A 17,032-nucleotide genomic window follows, 5' to 3' on the forward strand; every position below is an offset into this window, starting at 1 on the left:
AGCTAAGACACGTCAAGGGTTGTTGGCAGGACACCAGAAGCAGGGAGAAAGACATGGGACAGTTTCTTCCCTAGATCCTTCAGGGAGCATATGGCTCTATTGACGCCTTGACTTGGACTTCTAGCCTCCAGAACTGTGAGAATATATTTGTTGTTTTAAGCCCCCCCAGTTGGCAGTACTTGGTTATGTTAGTCCCTGGGGAACTAACACAGGGGGCATGGAAGACTTGACAAAGAAGGGCAGTTGAGTGGTTTAGCTGGGCACACCCAAGGGAAGCTCATCTCTGTAGAAACAAGGGAGGCCGAGACAGGGAGGGGAGAGGGAGCAGGGGCTTGTTCACATAGTCAGGGGGTGGGTGCTTGAATTTTAAATAGGGAAGGGACAGATCTTGCTGTTTGGAGAGAGGAGCTGGGGCTGAGACCAGCCTTGCTGCTAGTAGAAAAGCAGTGAGGTTGTGTAGAGCTGCCTCAGTATAAACAAACAAATAGCTTAAATGCTAAAGTAGAAAAAAAATGAAAGGGCAGGAATCCTCATCTGTAGGACAGATAGGTAGTAGCACTTCCACAAAGCTTTTTCATTCTCTTGGTGAACATTTGTTGCGCATTGTGCCGGGTGCTGTGATAGCAGAGGGGTGTAGTCAGACAGTGTTCCTGCCTGGAGGAGCTTAAATTGCACGTGGAGGGCAGATGATAAGCAGGAAAGAAACATGCAAACAAGATAACTATGGATGGTGATAAAATTCTTTGAAGGGAATAACCGGGGTGATAGGAGAGAGTGATCTCACATGGGGCAGTCAGGGAGTTGAGGATTAAATGAGATAACTCCCTACAGCACGTGATAGGCACTGGATAAGGTTATTATCCTTGCTTCAAGGGTGAACGTTTACTCTTTTCAGGGGTTTTTAATTTGCAGCAGTAGGTGATGAATTTCCACCCCCAAACAAAACCTCTCTTTCCTTGATATGTTTGGGGCAGCCTAACATTTGTCTTACTGCCACGATGGCCAAATGGGCTTCCCAGCCTCTGATCGCAGAGTTCACCTATGCTGTCTTCTCTGTCAAAAACAAGAGTCTAAACTGTGTAGAGAGGATTTCAGAGCCTTCTGCTGTTTCCTCCAGTCATGGTAGTCAGCTCTCTTAGAGTGGTCTCTGATGCCTGACCCAGTCCAGCTCTGCATTTTGGAGGAAGGCTTTTTCTATGCTTACACTGCCTTCTCCTGTCTACCCTTGGAAGCCCGATCCCATTCCCCCTTCTGAGTTGCATGCACGTCTCACCTCACCACTTTTACGGCTCTGCCTGATCACACTAGTGCCTGTTAAGTCTCCCCTTCCCTGGTCTCCTACTTGTTTGTTGAGTGCTTGTTCTGTGCCAGGCCCTGCGCGAGGTGCAGTTTCTTGAGTGGAGGGGCACGGTCCCTATCCCTGGAGTGCAGGCGTGTAGTCACTTCTCACACTGTCAAACACACCAAAGGAAAATCCCCCGGGACCTAGGTGGGTGCCTGCTACCATGAGAGTCTACAGTGGGGCATCTAGCCTGGTTGGGAGAGCTTCCCTGGGGAACTGAGATCAAGGGCACAGCATGTGCAGAGACGAGGTGGTGAGAGAGAAGCCGGGGAGGGAAGGGTGGAAGCTTCCTGGGGGCAGCGAGAGAGCTCTGCCTACCTTGTCTGTGCCGTACAGCTCCCCAAATAGCCTGGCTGCCCACCCTTCTAGCATCTGTTGTCCAATCCAACAGTCACTTCTCCAACATTGTCGTTTGACCTGTGAGGACTTCCTTGGTGGCTCAGTGGTTAAGAATCCGCCTGCCAATGCAGGGGACACGGGTTCGAGCCCTGGTCCGGGAAGATGCCACATGCCACGGGGCAACTAAGCCTGTGCACCACAACTCCTTAGCCTGAGCTCTAGAACCCGTGAGCCACAACTACTGAGCCCGAGTGCCTAGAGCCCGCGCGCCTAGAGCCTGCTTCCTGCAACAAGAGAAGCTACTGTAATGAGAAGCCCACGCACTGCAATGAAGAGTAGCCCCCGCTCACCGCAACTAGAGAAAGCCCGCGTGCAGCAATGAAGACCAAACACAGCCGAAAATAAATGAATTAATATTTGACCTGTGAGCAGTGTTGGGCATGATTGATCATTTCCTTCTCTTTGAAACAGTTTTTCCACGTGGCTCCCAGGACACCACACTCTGCCGGTGTTCGTCTTGCCACCTAGCAACTCCTTCTCAGACTGCCTCCTTGATCCTCTTCTTCAGGCCTCACCTGTTGAGCTGTCCCAGGATTTTGTCTTGGACCTCTTCTACCTACCCTCACTCTCTTGGTGACCTTCAACGCTGGCTTTAAATATCCTCTCTCAGTGGACCCTCTCCAGCTCTGACCTGACTCCTCAGTGTCAGACTCATATTATCCAACTACCCACTTAGCATCCCCACTCAGATATCCGACAGGCATCTTAAAATTAACAGGCAGCAGTTTTGTCTGCTCCTCCCTACAATTTTGTTCTTCCTACAGTCTTCCCCGACCCTGGGAAGTGATTATTCCACAGTGTACTCAAGCCACAACCCTTAGAGTCAACCTTGACCCCTCTCTCCGACACTGAGTGCTTCAGCAGACCCTGTCCACTCTGCCTTGTTTATCTGGAGGCAGTTCAGTGCTTTGCACCTCCATCACCACGCTGGCTCTAAGCCACCGCTGCCTCTTGCCTAGAATACTGTGATCAGCTCTTAACTGTGCTTCTGTTCCCGACCCTACCATGCTCCACATGCAGCCAGAAGGATCCTTCTGAAGTATAATCAGGTCATGGTCATGCCACTCTGCTCAGAATCCTTCAATGGCTGCACATGTCACCCGGAATAAAAGCCAAAGTCTGTTAAAATGACAGCGGCCTACAAAGCCCTACCGGAACTGGCCATCTGCTCTTTCTCTGATCTCATCTACTATTACCCTCCCCCTGCTCTCTCTGCTCTCCTTGTTGTTCTCAGAACATTCTAGGCTTGTCCCCATCTTAAAGAATTTTTGTTATTTCCTCTGCCTAGAGTACTTTTCCCGCTAGGCGTGATAAGCCTCCCTTCCACACTTTTATCAGGTCTTTAAGACGGCTCCACCCCATCAGAGTTTTCAGTTCCTTTCTCCTGGGTCATTCCTTATCCCCTTGCCCGGCATTGTTTTCCTCCCTAGCACTTATCACCATATGAAGTACATATTTTGTTTATTTTGTCTTTCCTGATTAAAATGTAAGCCCTATGGGGCAGGGATTTTTTTTTTAATCTTCCTCACTGCTACGTCTTTGGCATTTAGAACAGTGTCTGGGACATAGGAGATGTTAAAACATATTCAAATGAATTAATAAATCCATACAGATGAATTATTTAAAAATAGTGAGTCTTCAAATCTGTGAATATGATAGACCTCTCTGTTAAATTTCGTCTTTTTTTCTCCCGGCAGTGGTTTGTAGTTTTCAGTGTACAGGCCATGCCTGTCTTTTGTTAAACTTATCTGTAAGCATTTTAAGTTTTTAGAATGCTGTTGTAAATGGCATTATTTTTCTGGCTTTATTGCCCTGGCTAGGATTCTAGGACAGTGTTGAATAGAAGTGCTGAGTGGACATTTTTGCCTTATTCCTGTATGTGGACAAGTTTCTTTCCTCTCTGCCTCGCTCCCTGCACATATCGTTATCTCTTTAGCAGTTTACAGTCCCCTCTATACTGCCTCTGAGGACCCTCACACCAGAATCAGGTGTCATGTTAGTGGTTTGGGATCCTGCCCTTCGTGGTGACGCTGGAATGTTGCAGGAGCAATGCTCGGCTCTCCTGCGCCGTCCATGAGGCCATCTGCATCTTTCATCTTCTTAGGTGTGTAACTATAAATGAGCCTTAGGGTAGGCAGCGGCCCCGGACAACTTAATATTTTAAAATGTTATTTTGTTTTTTGACTGGTCCTCAGGGGCAGGACACTGAATGAAGTGTACCTCTCCGTGTATGGTACAGCCTTGTCGTCGTCTGTGCAAGGCGCCTGCCCCTCCTGTGATGCTGTTGTTTCCCGTTCCTCCTCCTGCCCTGCTTCCATTTCTTGCTTTCCTTAGGCCACTGTGTGTATAAGGTGTAGCCTTTTCTATGCATTTTTAGAAAATTTGTATAGTTAATTTATGGGCAAGTTTCTAAAACCTTTAATTATCTAATTGTGATATTTTAACATCTAAGTGGTATCGCTGTAGGTGTCATTCTGATTCTTCACTCAGTTCAGTGTCTTTAATCTCTTTATGTTGCTAATGTATGATACCATTACCAGCTACACACACAAGATAAAAGAGTAATGCCATAATTGAATTAAAAAGGAGAAATGAAAGAAATTAGTTTATAATAAAATACATAATTCGATATATAAATGCACAGGCACAAATGTACTAGAAGACATGATGAAATGGCTGCTTTTAAGGAAAAACTTTAGATTTAAGAGAAAGAAAGATTTGACTATGATTTTTGAAACTTTCCTTAAAGTTTTTAGTACTTTGAAATAAGAGCTAAATAGATATCCATGTGACTATAAGCAGTTGGTCCACATGAATGTCTGGCAGGACATTTCAAAGTCCTGTGGGGCATGGTGTGTATGTTTCCTGTGCATTGTAAGACCTCGAGCATCCCTGCCCACCAATTGCTGGTTGAACCCCTCCCTCCAGTCACTATGACAAATAACAGTACCCCCACAGGTGTTCAGATTGCCCCCCGGAGATGGACCGTAAGCCTAAATCTAAAACCTAAACTATAGTACTTCTAGAAGAAAACATAGGAGAAAAATCTTTGTGATCTTTGCTTAGGCAAAAATTTCTTAGCTATGACACTAAAAGCATGACCCATCAAACAAAAAATGGATGAATTTGACTACATCAAAACTGAAAACTTTTGCTCTTCAAAAGATACTGTTAAGAGAATGAAAAGATAAGCCACAGACTGGGAGAAAATATTTGCAAAGCATTTTTCTGATAAGGGGTTTGTATCTAGGATTTATATAAAGAACTCTTAAAACTGAGTAATAAAACAACTCGATTAAAAAAAATGAGGAAACGATGTGAAAAGACACCTCATCAAAGAAGGTATATGGATAACAAACAGATGAAAAGATGTTCAGCATCATTAGTCATTAGGGAAATGCAAATTAAAACCACAATGAGATAGCACTAGTACCTATTAAAATGGCTGAAATTGGAAAGACTGACCATACTAAGTGTTGGCAAGGATGTGAGTACTGGAACTCTGCTACACTGCTGGTGGGAATGTAAAATAGTATGGCCACTTTGGAAAATAGTTTGGCTATTTCTTAAAAAGTTAAGCACACACCTCCTTTGTGATCTAGCCATTCCACTCCTAGTTATTTACCCAAGAGAAAAGAAAGGAAGCAAGATGACTGATGTGTGAATATTCGTAGCACCTTTATTTGTAATAGTCAAAACCCAGAAACAACACAAGTCCATTTACAGATGGATGCGTAAACAAATTGTGGTAGATGCAAAATGCTCCTGGAGTGGTATTTCCCCTCTGACAACCTCAAATCCAAATTTCTAAACTTCATAGGCAAGGCCCTTCAATCGCAATTTCCATCTCTCTTTCCATCCTGCTCTCCTGGCATTTCCCTTCTAGAAGCTCTCAGAATGCTCTGAGTTCTCTGAACACGCTGGGTGCTTTTACAAGATTTTGTAAAATAAGGTTGCCCTGTCCTTTATTCTGGCTTTCTTTTCCCAGCAAACTCCTACTGAAGGTACTTCTTAGCTGTTTCTTCTCAGGCACCTCCATCTCCTCCAGAGTTAGAGGCTCCTTTACTTTAACCTAGAAGAGCTCTTAAACTTTATGCAGAATGCATTGATGAGTATGTCTGCCCATTGAATTCTTAGTTCTTCAAGGGCAGGAAGTGAGGCTTGGTCTTTTGTTTAACCTTTTGGGCTTAACATAGAGCTTGGTAGACCGCAAGTACTTGAATGTATAATTGAATGAATGAATGATTTGGTGTTCAGTTACATGTTTTACTGTTGAAAAGCTAGTAATCTCAGCAGCTGGGATGGTTTTCTTTATGAGTTGGATCTTTTATTCAACTGAAGGTATGCTCCATTTTAGCAACAATACCACACGTCGTAACCCTAATCAGCTGATGGGTCACTGGGACACATACTGTCAACTAAAGGTTCTTAAGATGTACATGACTATTTTAACACCCAAAATAGTAATAACCCAAATGTTCTTCAAGTAACTGATTACATTTCAGTTCTTGCGCATAAGGCAGTTGTGTTGATTAAAAACACTGAGGTAGTTTGGTACAAACTGACATGGAGATATGTAAATAAATACAGTATTGAATAAAAACTTCAAAACTATGGAATATGATGCTGAGTTTGAAAAAGAAAACTGTATATGCACATAGATCTATATGTATACTATGTTAGTATGTTCTTGGAAAGATCTTGAAAGATACTCAAGGAGTTGGAACATGGTGGGGAAGAGTTCTTTTCTTTCTCACTTTGTCCCTTTATTAAAAAACTTTATATGCTTCAGTATTATTTGAATTTGTTATGAGCATGTTTTTGCTTTAGTAATTAAAAAACCCAAACAGATTTAAAAACATATGCCTGACCAGTAAGACTTATTATTAGGAACTTATTTCAGGTACCTCCAAAAAACATTAACATTTTAGGTTTATGTAGCATCTGCCTATAATGCAAGCCACTTTTACCTTATGAACTGATTTTCTTTTTCTTTCTTTCTTTCTTCCTTCCTTCCTTCCTTCCTCCTTCCCTCCTTTCTTTCTTTCTTTTTGGTTGCATTGGGTCTTCGTTGCTGTGCGCGGGCTTTCTCTAGTTGTGGTGAGCTGGGTTACTCTTCAGTTGTGGTGCCCGGGCTTCTCATTGCGGTGGCTTCTCTTCTTGCAGAGCACGGGCTCTAGGCGCATGGGCTTCAGTAGTTCTGGCTCGCGGGCTCTAGAGCACAGGCTCAGTAGTTGTGGCGCACGGGCTTATTTGCTCCACGGCATGTGGGATCTTTCCTGACCAGGGCTCGAACCCGTGTCCCCAGCATTGGCAGGCAGATTCTTAACGACTGCGCCACCAGGGAAGCCCTGAACTGATTTTCGTCTTCAGATATCTTTTGGGTGAGGTGGAGTGGGGAGGTGAAGGCCTGGAACGGCGGCTGCTATATCCAAGTTAGTGTCTGAGTGTAGAGTGTGTCTTTGTTCTCCTACTACTAGGAAAGCTCAGCTACCACGTGACTGAAATAGGATGATCTTCTTTCTTCAGGTGGGTAAGCACAGGGCTTTGCAGTCACAAACCTGTTTTTTTTTTGTTTGTTTTTTTTTTTGCAGTACGGGGGCCTCTCACTGCTGTGGCCTCTCCCGTTGTGGAGCACAGGCTCCGGACGCGCAGGCTCAGTGGCCATGGCTCACGGGCCCAGCCGCCCCGCGGCATGTGGGATCCTCCCGGACCGGGGCACGAACCCGTGTCCCCTGCATCGGCAGGCGGACTCTCAACCACTGCACCACCAGGGAAGCCCACAAACCTGTTTTTTGACCTCTTGCTTTACCACCTACTAGCTGCCTGACCTTGGCCAAGATTCTTATAGGCTGTGAGTTGGGTTTCCTCATCTGTAACATTAGGATCCTGGTGGTATTTGTGTCCTGGGGTTATTGTGAGGCTTGGATGTGAGGGTCTGAAATGAGTGTGGTGCTTAGTAAATGTTAGCTTTTGTTGTTACTATTGTGAAGGAAAACACAGCACGTGAAAGGAATGAGACTAGATTAAAGGAAATCAAAGGAAGAAAAGGACAATTTTTAATATGGGTTGAAGATACGACTTCAAATTACTATCTCCTCCCACTCCCCACCCCCCTCCTTTTTTTTTAAACTAAGCCTTCTGTTGTTAAGTGCTAGCGGATACATCACTGTTAGCTCAGTAAGAATTGTAGGAAGGCCTGGAGAAAACACTTTTCAGTGTGAGGAGTGAGAGAATTGCCTGGGCTGGTGAAAAACATTTATAGGCAAGGGGCTTGGAAAACCTCTTTGCAATACTGCAGTGATCCAGGAAGCCAGGACTGCTGATACGTGCCTGGTAGTCCCCAGGGTGATGGTCCATCATAAAAATATGGCGGAAGGACCAGTGCACTAGCCTTGAATTGCCAAGCAGGACCAAGCTTCCCAGTGGGCTTTGTGCCCAGAACATCTCTGTGACTGAAGGTGCTGTCTGAGGAGGCATCCTCAGCTGTTCTGTCTGCTAGCAGAGTGATCACCAGCCCACTCTCACCCCTGGGGAGTGAGGGGACCAACACGGAGAGGTAACTGATGTGCATTAACGTGCAACGCCCAGAATCCTCCATGGGTCTAGCTGCATGGTGTCCCTGAGTTTCTGGGGATGGCTGGCAGGTGGAAGCAGAGAGCACCTTCTCACCAAACCTTCACAACTGTAGGAGGCTGAGGTCTGTGGCCCCATGAATGCATTAGGGGCTAATGAGACTAAGGTATCAAAGTGTTGGCCTATACAGGAACTTTTATTTATTTATTTAGGCTGCACTGGGTCTTCATTGTTGTGCATGGGCTTTCTCTAGTTGTGGCAAGTGGGGGCTACTCTTCGTTGTGGTGCGTGGGCTTCTCACTGCGGTGGCTTCTCTTGTTGCAGAGCACGGGCTCTAGGCATGCAGGCTTCAGTAGTTGTGGTGCACAGGTTCAGTACTTGCGGCTTGCAGGCTCAATAGTTGTGGCTCATGGGCTTAGTTGCTCCAGGGCATATGGGATCCTCCCGGATCAGGGCTCGAACCCGTGTTTCCTGCATTGGCAGGTGGACTCTCAAGCACTGTGCCACCAGGGAAGTCCTTACAGGAACTTCTTGAGAGAAGTTTCTTGTTTGTTCTACACGGTGTTTGCCAAAGTAATAGTGGTACTAGCTAAAACTTGTATGGTGTTTGCTATGGCCCAGGCGCTGTTCTAATCACATATATATTATATATTTATACATACATAAATTTATATTTATAATCTACATATTTATATATCAAATTATGTATTAAAATTGATATAGAGCCTTTATTTCTCACACTAGCCTTATGAAATAAGCACTGATACCTGTTTTTCAGGTGAGGAAAATGAGACACGAAGAAGTTAAGTAAGTTGTCCAAGGTCACGTGCAGGTAAATGGCAGGACTGGGCTTCAAAAACCCAGCTGATCTGGTTCTAGAGTCCAGGCTCCTAACAGTTGTATTACATTGTTTGCGGATTTGTTGAAGCCAGTTTGTTTTTTTTAATTTTATTTAATTAATTAATTTTTTTATTGGAGTATAGTTGCTTTACACTGCTGTGTCAGCTTCTGCTGTACAGCAAAGTCAATCAGCCATATGTACACATATACCCCCTGTTTTTTGGATTTCCTTCCCATTTAGGTCACCACATGGAGTCAGTATTTTTTAATTGGGAGATTCCATATAAAAATCTAGAGCTGGCTTCTCTTGACAGATCAGAAGAACTAGGGACACTGGGCTGCACCCCTTTGTGGGAACAGTTGCCTGGTGCCCAGTCAGGCCAGGCCCCTCAGTGGTCTCAGCTTCCCCCCCCGACCCCCGCTTGTCCTTCTTATTCCTGACTCTGAGTCTCTGCTCACTTGACCCAGTTCCCATACCTGTTTGTACCTGCAGACATTTCCATTTTCAACTCCTGGGTTAAAGTAAAATAATATTTGTGGATAGGAACATTTATAAAAATGTCAGGCACTTTTCCTCCGGGATGGGGAGTATCTTCAGCCCCGTTTCCCCTGTGAGGTTATCACGTAGAGTAACAGAGACATGAACTTTGCCCTGGCTCTGTGCTTTGGTTACTGTATTATTCCTCCTCGCTTTGGGACCTGGGGGTTCTTGCGACCCTGTTAGAGATTCTATGGAAAGGCTGATATTAGAGCAGAAGAAATTGCGATATTGAAGGAACTGAGTGTGAAAAAGCCAACAGCCCATGTCTGTTTTTGTCTGTGCACGGAGTAGACAGCTACAGAGCATAGTTGGCTCTCTATATTGGTTGAGTGAAAAACAGACCAGAAAGAGTTATTCTGGAACAGAGGAGAGAAATCTGACAGTATTTCAAAAAGTGAATCAGCACCTGGTATATAAGTTTTAAAATGTTTTGTTTACTGAACTTACCCTCCTTTATTACTAGAGGAAACACCCTGCTTTTTCTAGCCAGTGTCACCCAGGATCTTTGTTTCTTTGGAAGGAAAATACACTGTGGCCCATTTCTCAGGCAAGTTTATTTTAAAATCGCCAGAGTTCTCTTGAATCGGTTTGAGAGTTGGAGCACACGCTAACAAGAGCAGCTGAGAAAGGAGGTTTTGGCCTGGTTATTGTCTAACCAGGTGGGTTGGGGTCTTTGAACTTCAAGAAGCTTTTGTGTTTCCAGCTGTACCGGGGATTAGTGGCTTAGTCCTACCTCATGGGAGCAAGTTTTATTGTTACCTCTTTTAAAGCTGAAACCATAATGTTAGGGTTTTTTACACAACACCATGTGCTTCAGGAGCTCAATATGCTTAGTTAGTTTTCTCCCCCCTGTGACCCCCCCCCCTTCCAAATGTATCTGGACGAGTGAATTCACTTTGAACGTAGCAACAGATGTGCTTGGTAATATGTAAAATTCAGTCAGTTAGTTTTCAATCATTTCCATGGTCGTTGACCATCTAACATAGGCAAGGCCGTGTGCCAGACTGCTGTGAAACAAAGCAGTTACCTTTGGAAACAATGGTAACCTAAGAGGCGGTCCCTGCCTTAAGGGACCCAGTTGGGCATATAAGGCAAAAGCATACAAGAGTATAGTAGCTCTAGGAAATTAAAAATGTAATAAGCCAAAGGGAGAATATGCAGCCCATGATGAATTTCCAAACGAAGGCTGCAGATGTTTAGTACGAGAGGGAGTCTGAGTTCTCTTTGATAAGGTTCCTCCTTGAGAAGCAGCAGAGTCCAAAGTGAATGTGCACAGTGCAATTAGAGGGACACTTTGAAGGGGAACAAAGCTGCTTGTGTGAGAGCGAGGGGGAATGCTAGTCCCTTCAGCATGGTCCGGAAATTCATTTTGTAACAAAGAACTGTAATTCCAAGTCAATGACACCTTCTAAATCCTCTCAGACTATGCCCAAAATTACAGAGAAGGAATGGCAAGTCAGTTCCTTTCAGCCAGAACTGGATAGTTGTGTACTTTGCTCAAATGCCTGGGATCTAATGGCGATGGGACAGCAGCCAGGAGATAAAGCAAGTCAATACAGGACTGGGAGGACTCTGATGCTGGAGCAGATAATGAGGAAGGGGCCAGGATTTGAAAGCGTGACCTCTAAGTCTTCCTGTGTAATGAACAGAATGTAATGGAGGGCTGAGATCTGAGACCTTGGTGCACCTGTGTCTGGAGCTGCCCAGCCAGCAGCCTGGCTACATCTCTGGATAACTTGCATGAGCTGTGTGGGAACTTGACAGCTTCGGGCTACCTTTACTGCTTATTGAAAAGAGCAGAAGATCAGAGATTTCCTCTAAAGGCGATAGGCATGTGGCTTCATGGTTGAGAACTCGAACGTAGGCATCAAGGCCTGGCTCTCCCATTTACTGGCTGTGTGGCCTTGAGCAAGTCACTCACCCTTCCTGAGCTTCAGATTCGTCATCTGTAAAATGAAAGAAAAAAATGATAGTCACTACCTTATAGGGTTATTGTGAAGACTAAGTAAGACAAGGGATTAAAAAACTAAAAAAACAGGTAGCAGGGTTTATGGCCCATGTGAGTGCGTGATAAATCTTATCTTTATTTTTAGTAAAGGAGATGATTATGAAGATAGCTATTTAAAATTGCTTTTTCACTCTTTAAGTTCTGGACCTGGATTAGAGACAAAGTGGGGATTATTCCATTCTTCCCCTTAGTTTTCCATCTGTAGCTTTTGAGATGATCAAGAAATAACTCAAGCAATGGGTTGAGGACGGGAAAAGGATTTAGGGAAGGGTCCCCACTTTATAGCCTCAAAACCCAAACTTACTTAAAATTAAAAGGGCGGGGGCTTCCCTGGTGGCACAGTGGTTGAGAGTCCACCTGCCGATGCAGGGGACACGGGTTCGTGCCCCGGTCTGGGAAGATCCCACATGCCGCGGAGCGGCTGGGCCTGTGAGCCATGGCTGCTGAGCCTGTGCGTCCGGAGCCTGTGCTCCGCAACGGGAGAGGCCACGGCAGAGAGAGGCCCGCGTACACCAAAAAATAAAAATAAAAAATAAAAGATGGCGGATCTCTGGAGGCATAGGTGAATACTGCTGCTGAGGGACCACAGTATTGCTATTTCTCTCTCCTTAGAGAATCTTAGATACCTTAGAGCAGTGCATCTTAAACACTGACATGCGTAGGAGTCACCTGAGATTCTGCATTTCTAACAAGCTCCCAGGTGATGCTCCTGGTCCTCAGACCACATTTTTCAGTAGCAAAGTCCTGAAAGGCCTTGGCTCACTGAGTCCAGTGGCATGGTTGAACCTCTTTACTACCTCCCTGAAAATGTTCTTCCGGTTTTTGTTTGAATACCTCCAATGAAGATAAGCTCTCTACTTGCCAGACAGCCCTTTCTGTTTCCAGATGGCAGGCATGGTAGAAACCTGTGTCTTTTTTTTTTTTTTTTAATTAAAAACTTTCTTTCTCTGAACAGTAATTTTCAACTTAGACTGTGTGTATTTGCATGCTTGTGTGTTTTTGTTTTTTATTGAAATACAGTTGATTTACAGTGTTGCATTAGTTTCTGGTATATAGCAAAGTGATTCAGTTATACATATATACATATTCTTTTTCATATTCTTTTCTATTGTGGTTTAATACAGGATATTGAATATAGTTCCCTGTGCTATGTCGTAGGACCTTGTTGTTTTATCTATTTTATATATAGTAGTGTGTATCTGCTAGTCCCAAACTTACTTGTCCCTCCTCTACCCCCTTTCCCCTTTGCTGACCATAAGTTTGTTTTCTGTGTCTGTGAGTCTGTTTCTGTTTCGTAAATAAGTTTATTTGTGTCATATTTTAGATTCCACATGTAAGTGATATCATATGGTATTTGTCTTTTTCTAACTGACTTCACTTAGTATGATAATCTCAGTGCCATCCATAATGGCATGATTTCATTTTTTATGGCTGAGTAATATTCCATTGTGTATATATATACTACATCTTCTTTATCCACTCATCTGTTGATGGACATTTAGGTTGCTTCCATGTCTTGGCTATTGTAAGTAGTGCTGCAGTGAACATTGGAGTGCATGTATCTTTTTGAATTATGGTTTGCTCTGGATATATGCCCAGGAGTGGGATTGCTGGATCATGTGGCAACATTTCTAGTTTTTTAAGGAACCTCCATACTCTTCTCCATAGCGGCTGCATTTACATTCCCACCAACAGTGTAGGGGGGGAATGTGTGTCTTTTACTGAGCTGATGCTTGCCTCCTTATAATAGCATCCATTGCTACTAGTTCATTACTGCGGCAGGGGTGGGTGTGGGGATATCACACAGGTAATGCCTAATCCTGATGAGGATTTAACCTGGTTTTGGTCTTCTATGGAGGAAGTCCATGGATGGGCTTTTATGGTAGTAATGGGGGTTGGGGGGGAAAAGCAATCCCCTGAAAATACTTGCAGAATTTTGTAGCATGTTCATTTTCCTGGGGAGAGTTTCCGTAGCTTTCAACAGTTTTTCAAGAGTGTTCCCTCTAGAAAATTAAGGAGCATTGGTTTCCTTCTTCATGGAATGCTGTGTCCCTCACAAATCGTCTATTTGGAAGGCTAGACCCTCCCGAGTCTCTGTATCTCTTGTCTGTCTGTCTCTCTTTTTAAAATTTCTTTTACGTAATTCTTTGTGTAACGTGGTTTGAGGCACCCTGTTCATCCTGCTAAATTTTCCTAGTTTGTCTCTGCCCCTCTAAGGTTGGCCCCCCAGAACCATGCACAAGCTAAACTCCAAGAGTCATCTGACCAGCCAGAAGGGTGAGACCTCTCTCCTTGATTTGAGACTTCTTTCATTTCTTCTTCTTTTTTCTTTCTTCCCTCCTCCCTCCCTCCCTCCCTCCCTCCCTCCCTCCCTTCCTCCCTTCCTTCCTTCCATTTTTGGCTGTGTTGGGTCTTCGTTGCTGCGCGCGGGCTTTCTCTAGCTGAGGCGAGTGGGGGCTACTGTTCGTTGCAGTACGCAGGCTTCTCATTGTGGTGGGTTCTCTTGTTGCGGAGCATGGGCTCTAGGCGTGCAGGCTCCAGTTGCTGTGGCACGCGGGCTCAGTAGTTGTGGCTCGCGGGCTCTAGAGCGTAGGCTCAGTAGTTGTGGTGCATGCGCTTAGTTGCTCTGCGGCATGTGGGATCTTCCTGGACCAGGGCTTGAACCCATGTCTCCTGCATTGGCAGGAGGATTCTTAACCACTGCACCACCAGGGAAGCCCCCATTTCTTCTTTAAAGTGTATCGCCTTTGGAAACCTTAGTATACTTGACAGTATTATCCATTTGGAATGTTTATGTTGCAGATTAAAAAAAAGAAAGAAAGAAAGAAAATTCAATATTTAAGGAGAATTTGTTGATAAATGTAACAGGGCCCTGGGCTGGGGGGTTGGCCCTGCTTTCAGGTGAAGCTTGTTCAAAAGGCTCAGACGCGGGCTTCCCTGGTGGCGCAGTGGTTGAGAGTCCGCCTGCCGATGCAGGGGACACGGGTTCGTGCCCCGGTCCGGGAGGATCCCACGTGCCGCAGAGCGGCTGGGCCCGTGAGCCATGGCCACTGAGCCTGCGCGTCCGGAGCCTGTGCTCCGCGACGGGAGAGGCCACAGCAGTGAGAGGCTCGTGTACCGCCAAAAAAAAAAAAAAAAGCTCAGATGCTTTCACCAAGGACCCAGCTTCTTGTCTTCCCTCTTCATAGTCAACGGAGTTCCCAGTCATTTATGTATGTACTACAGTGAGCCCCATCTTTCACCATCCTGAATGCTTTGTGTTATTGTTGGACCACGTATGCAGGACCTGATATTTATCCCTTTTAAGTGTCTTGTTTGCCCATAGTACTGGCTTTACCATCTCTCCTGTCAGCTTCCCCGTCCAGCTTAGGATCATCTTCCAATCTGATTGGCATGCCAACAGATTAATGATGTTGAACCAGACGGGGTTAAGAACAGAGCCATAGCTTGCCCCCCAGACACTCCTGCCAGGGTTGATGTCATGTACCCTTTGGACATGAATAAACATTTCTCAAAGTGTATTCTGAAGGACACTAGATGGCAAGGTGGTTCTCAAAAATGGAACCCTCTAATCAAATACATGGGGATCGGGCTATAGAGCATAATCCTTTCTTGAAGACTCACGATGCTTATGAGTTTATTAAAAAATCTAATAACAAATTGTTAAACATAGTTTTCTAAAAATACTTGACTATTAAATTCTCCTCCCTTGCCTGTGGATGTCTCCCTCCTGGTTTTCTGCTCTGGCTGTTCTCACAAATCCCCTCCTTGGTCTCCATCTCTCGCTCGTCCCCTTGGCCTCTGCATGTCCCCAGGGGAAACCACTAACCTCGTGGCTCCTCGGTTCTCGGTCAGTGGCAAGCTCCCAGCTGACATCCACAGCGCTTGGAGGTGACCTAGTTTGAGTGAAGTGGTGGCTTTTCAGTTACATCTTCAATAGGCTGAACTGGCAGCTCGTCAGCAGGCTTATGGCACCTAACGACTGTGTCAGTTCCCTCCTTGTCTGGCTTCCTGTTGGTAAGTATCTTCAGGATGCTCTTGGAACCCAGAAGGTGTGAGAGGCCTGGTAAGGGAGCCAAAAAGAAAGGGGGAGAAAAGCAGAGAAGGCCTGCCCTTCCCTGCAAAAAAAAAAAAAAAAATTGTATACTAAGAGAAAAAAAACCCCTCAGAATGGAGGGAGAGAAGCTTGCTGAGAGCTGTCTCCCTGCAGAACAATTTTGCTCCAAGAAGGACATTTGTGTTTTTTTTAATTTTTGTTTTTCGGACCTGCTCTGATCTCCTTTATCCCCCACCATGCCCTTCCTTCCTGTTTGGCACTTTTAAAAACGTATTACTTTTCTTCTACAATAGCGACCTGCTGGGAGTAATAGCAGAGACATTTCCTCCCCTGTGGCTCTAGCTGTCTTTTTAATAACTATCCTCTCCCCACCCACTTCCCCTCTGCTGCCCTTCATAAGCATGTTCCCAAGGGTGTGGGTGGAGAAGCTTCAGGTGTGTGCGTAGTGTACCCCAAAGGTTAGCTGAGTTTGAGGCTTGATTTCCACCCTCTCCCGGGCTGCAGCTCCCCAAGCTTTGCACCCTGACCTCTCCTTTGCACGGGGAACTGCAGCCTTGAGGTTAGGTGGTATAGACTCAGAGGTTTGGCTCTCACATTTGAGGGTAATAGTAATTGCGTGAGTGCATTCCCAGAGGAGCTCCTCTAGGGATTCTAGGCCCTTCCAGCCGGTGTTCTTGGGGTAAAAGCTTCAAGCAGTGTTGAGGGTGCTTGCCTGTCCAACCTTGCCCGGAATCACACAGGGTCATCCTGGGCAGTTTCATGGTCCTCTCCAAGGACTGCCTCTTTAGAGGGCAAAGTTCATGTTCGCACGAGTCAGAACAGATGAATGGGTTGGAGTTTTCTGTAGGTCACTTTCTCCAAAAGCATGGGTTCATAATCTTGAAGTCTAGTCTCAAATTTTTCACCGAAATACCAATACTCTTAGTGAAAGCGTATCTCCCAGAGTTGAAAGCCTAAGGTAACCGTTCTTCCTTTCCTGCAGCTCTTACTTCCCTTGATTAATGAGTTCATTAATTCGTCCATCCGTTTGTTCGTTGATTTAGTAAATATTTGAGCGCTTCACTGCTTGGCACCAGGTGAACACGACAGAAAGGTTCCTGCCCTCGTGAGGTTTGCAGGGCAGTGGGGGAAACAGTGTCCAGATATAGAAGGTGTTCCCACCTGCTGGGAACAATGCCATGCAGGGGATGGCACGGGTGCTGGGCTGGAGAAGCAGGGGGAGACCTGGACAGGGTCATCAGGCAAGGCCTATCTGAGATGGTAACATCT

At 45.3% G+C, this 17,032-nt stretch overlaps 1 protein-coding gene across 6 annotated transcripts in view; it reads left to right on the forward strand.

Annotated features, from left to right (window-relative positions):
- The window catches only part of LOC307183733 (uncharacterized protein), a 355,278-nt gene that overhangs the window by 66,945 nt on the left and 271,301 nt on the right, over nt 1-17,032 (forward strand). The gene's annotated exons all lie outside the window — the stretch shown is intronic.

Source organism: Stenella coeruleoalba (assembly GCF_951394435.1).
Source record: "Stenella coeruleoalba genome assembly, chromosome: 3".
NCBI lineage: Eukaryota > Metazoa > Chordata > Mammalia > Artiodactyla > Delphinidae > Stenella > Stenella coeruleoalba.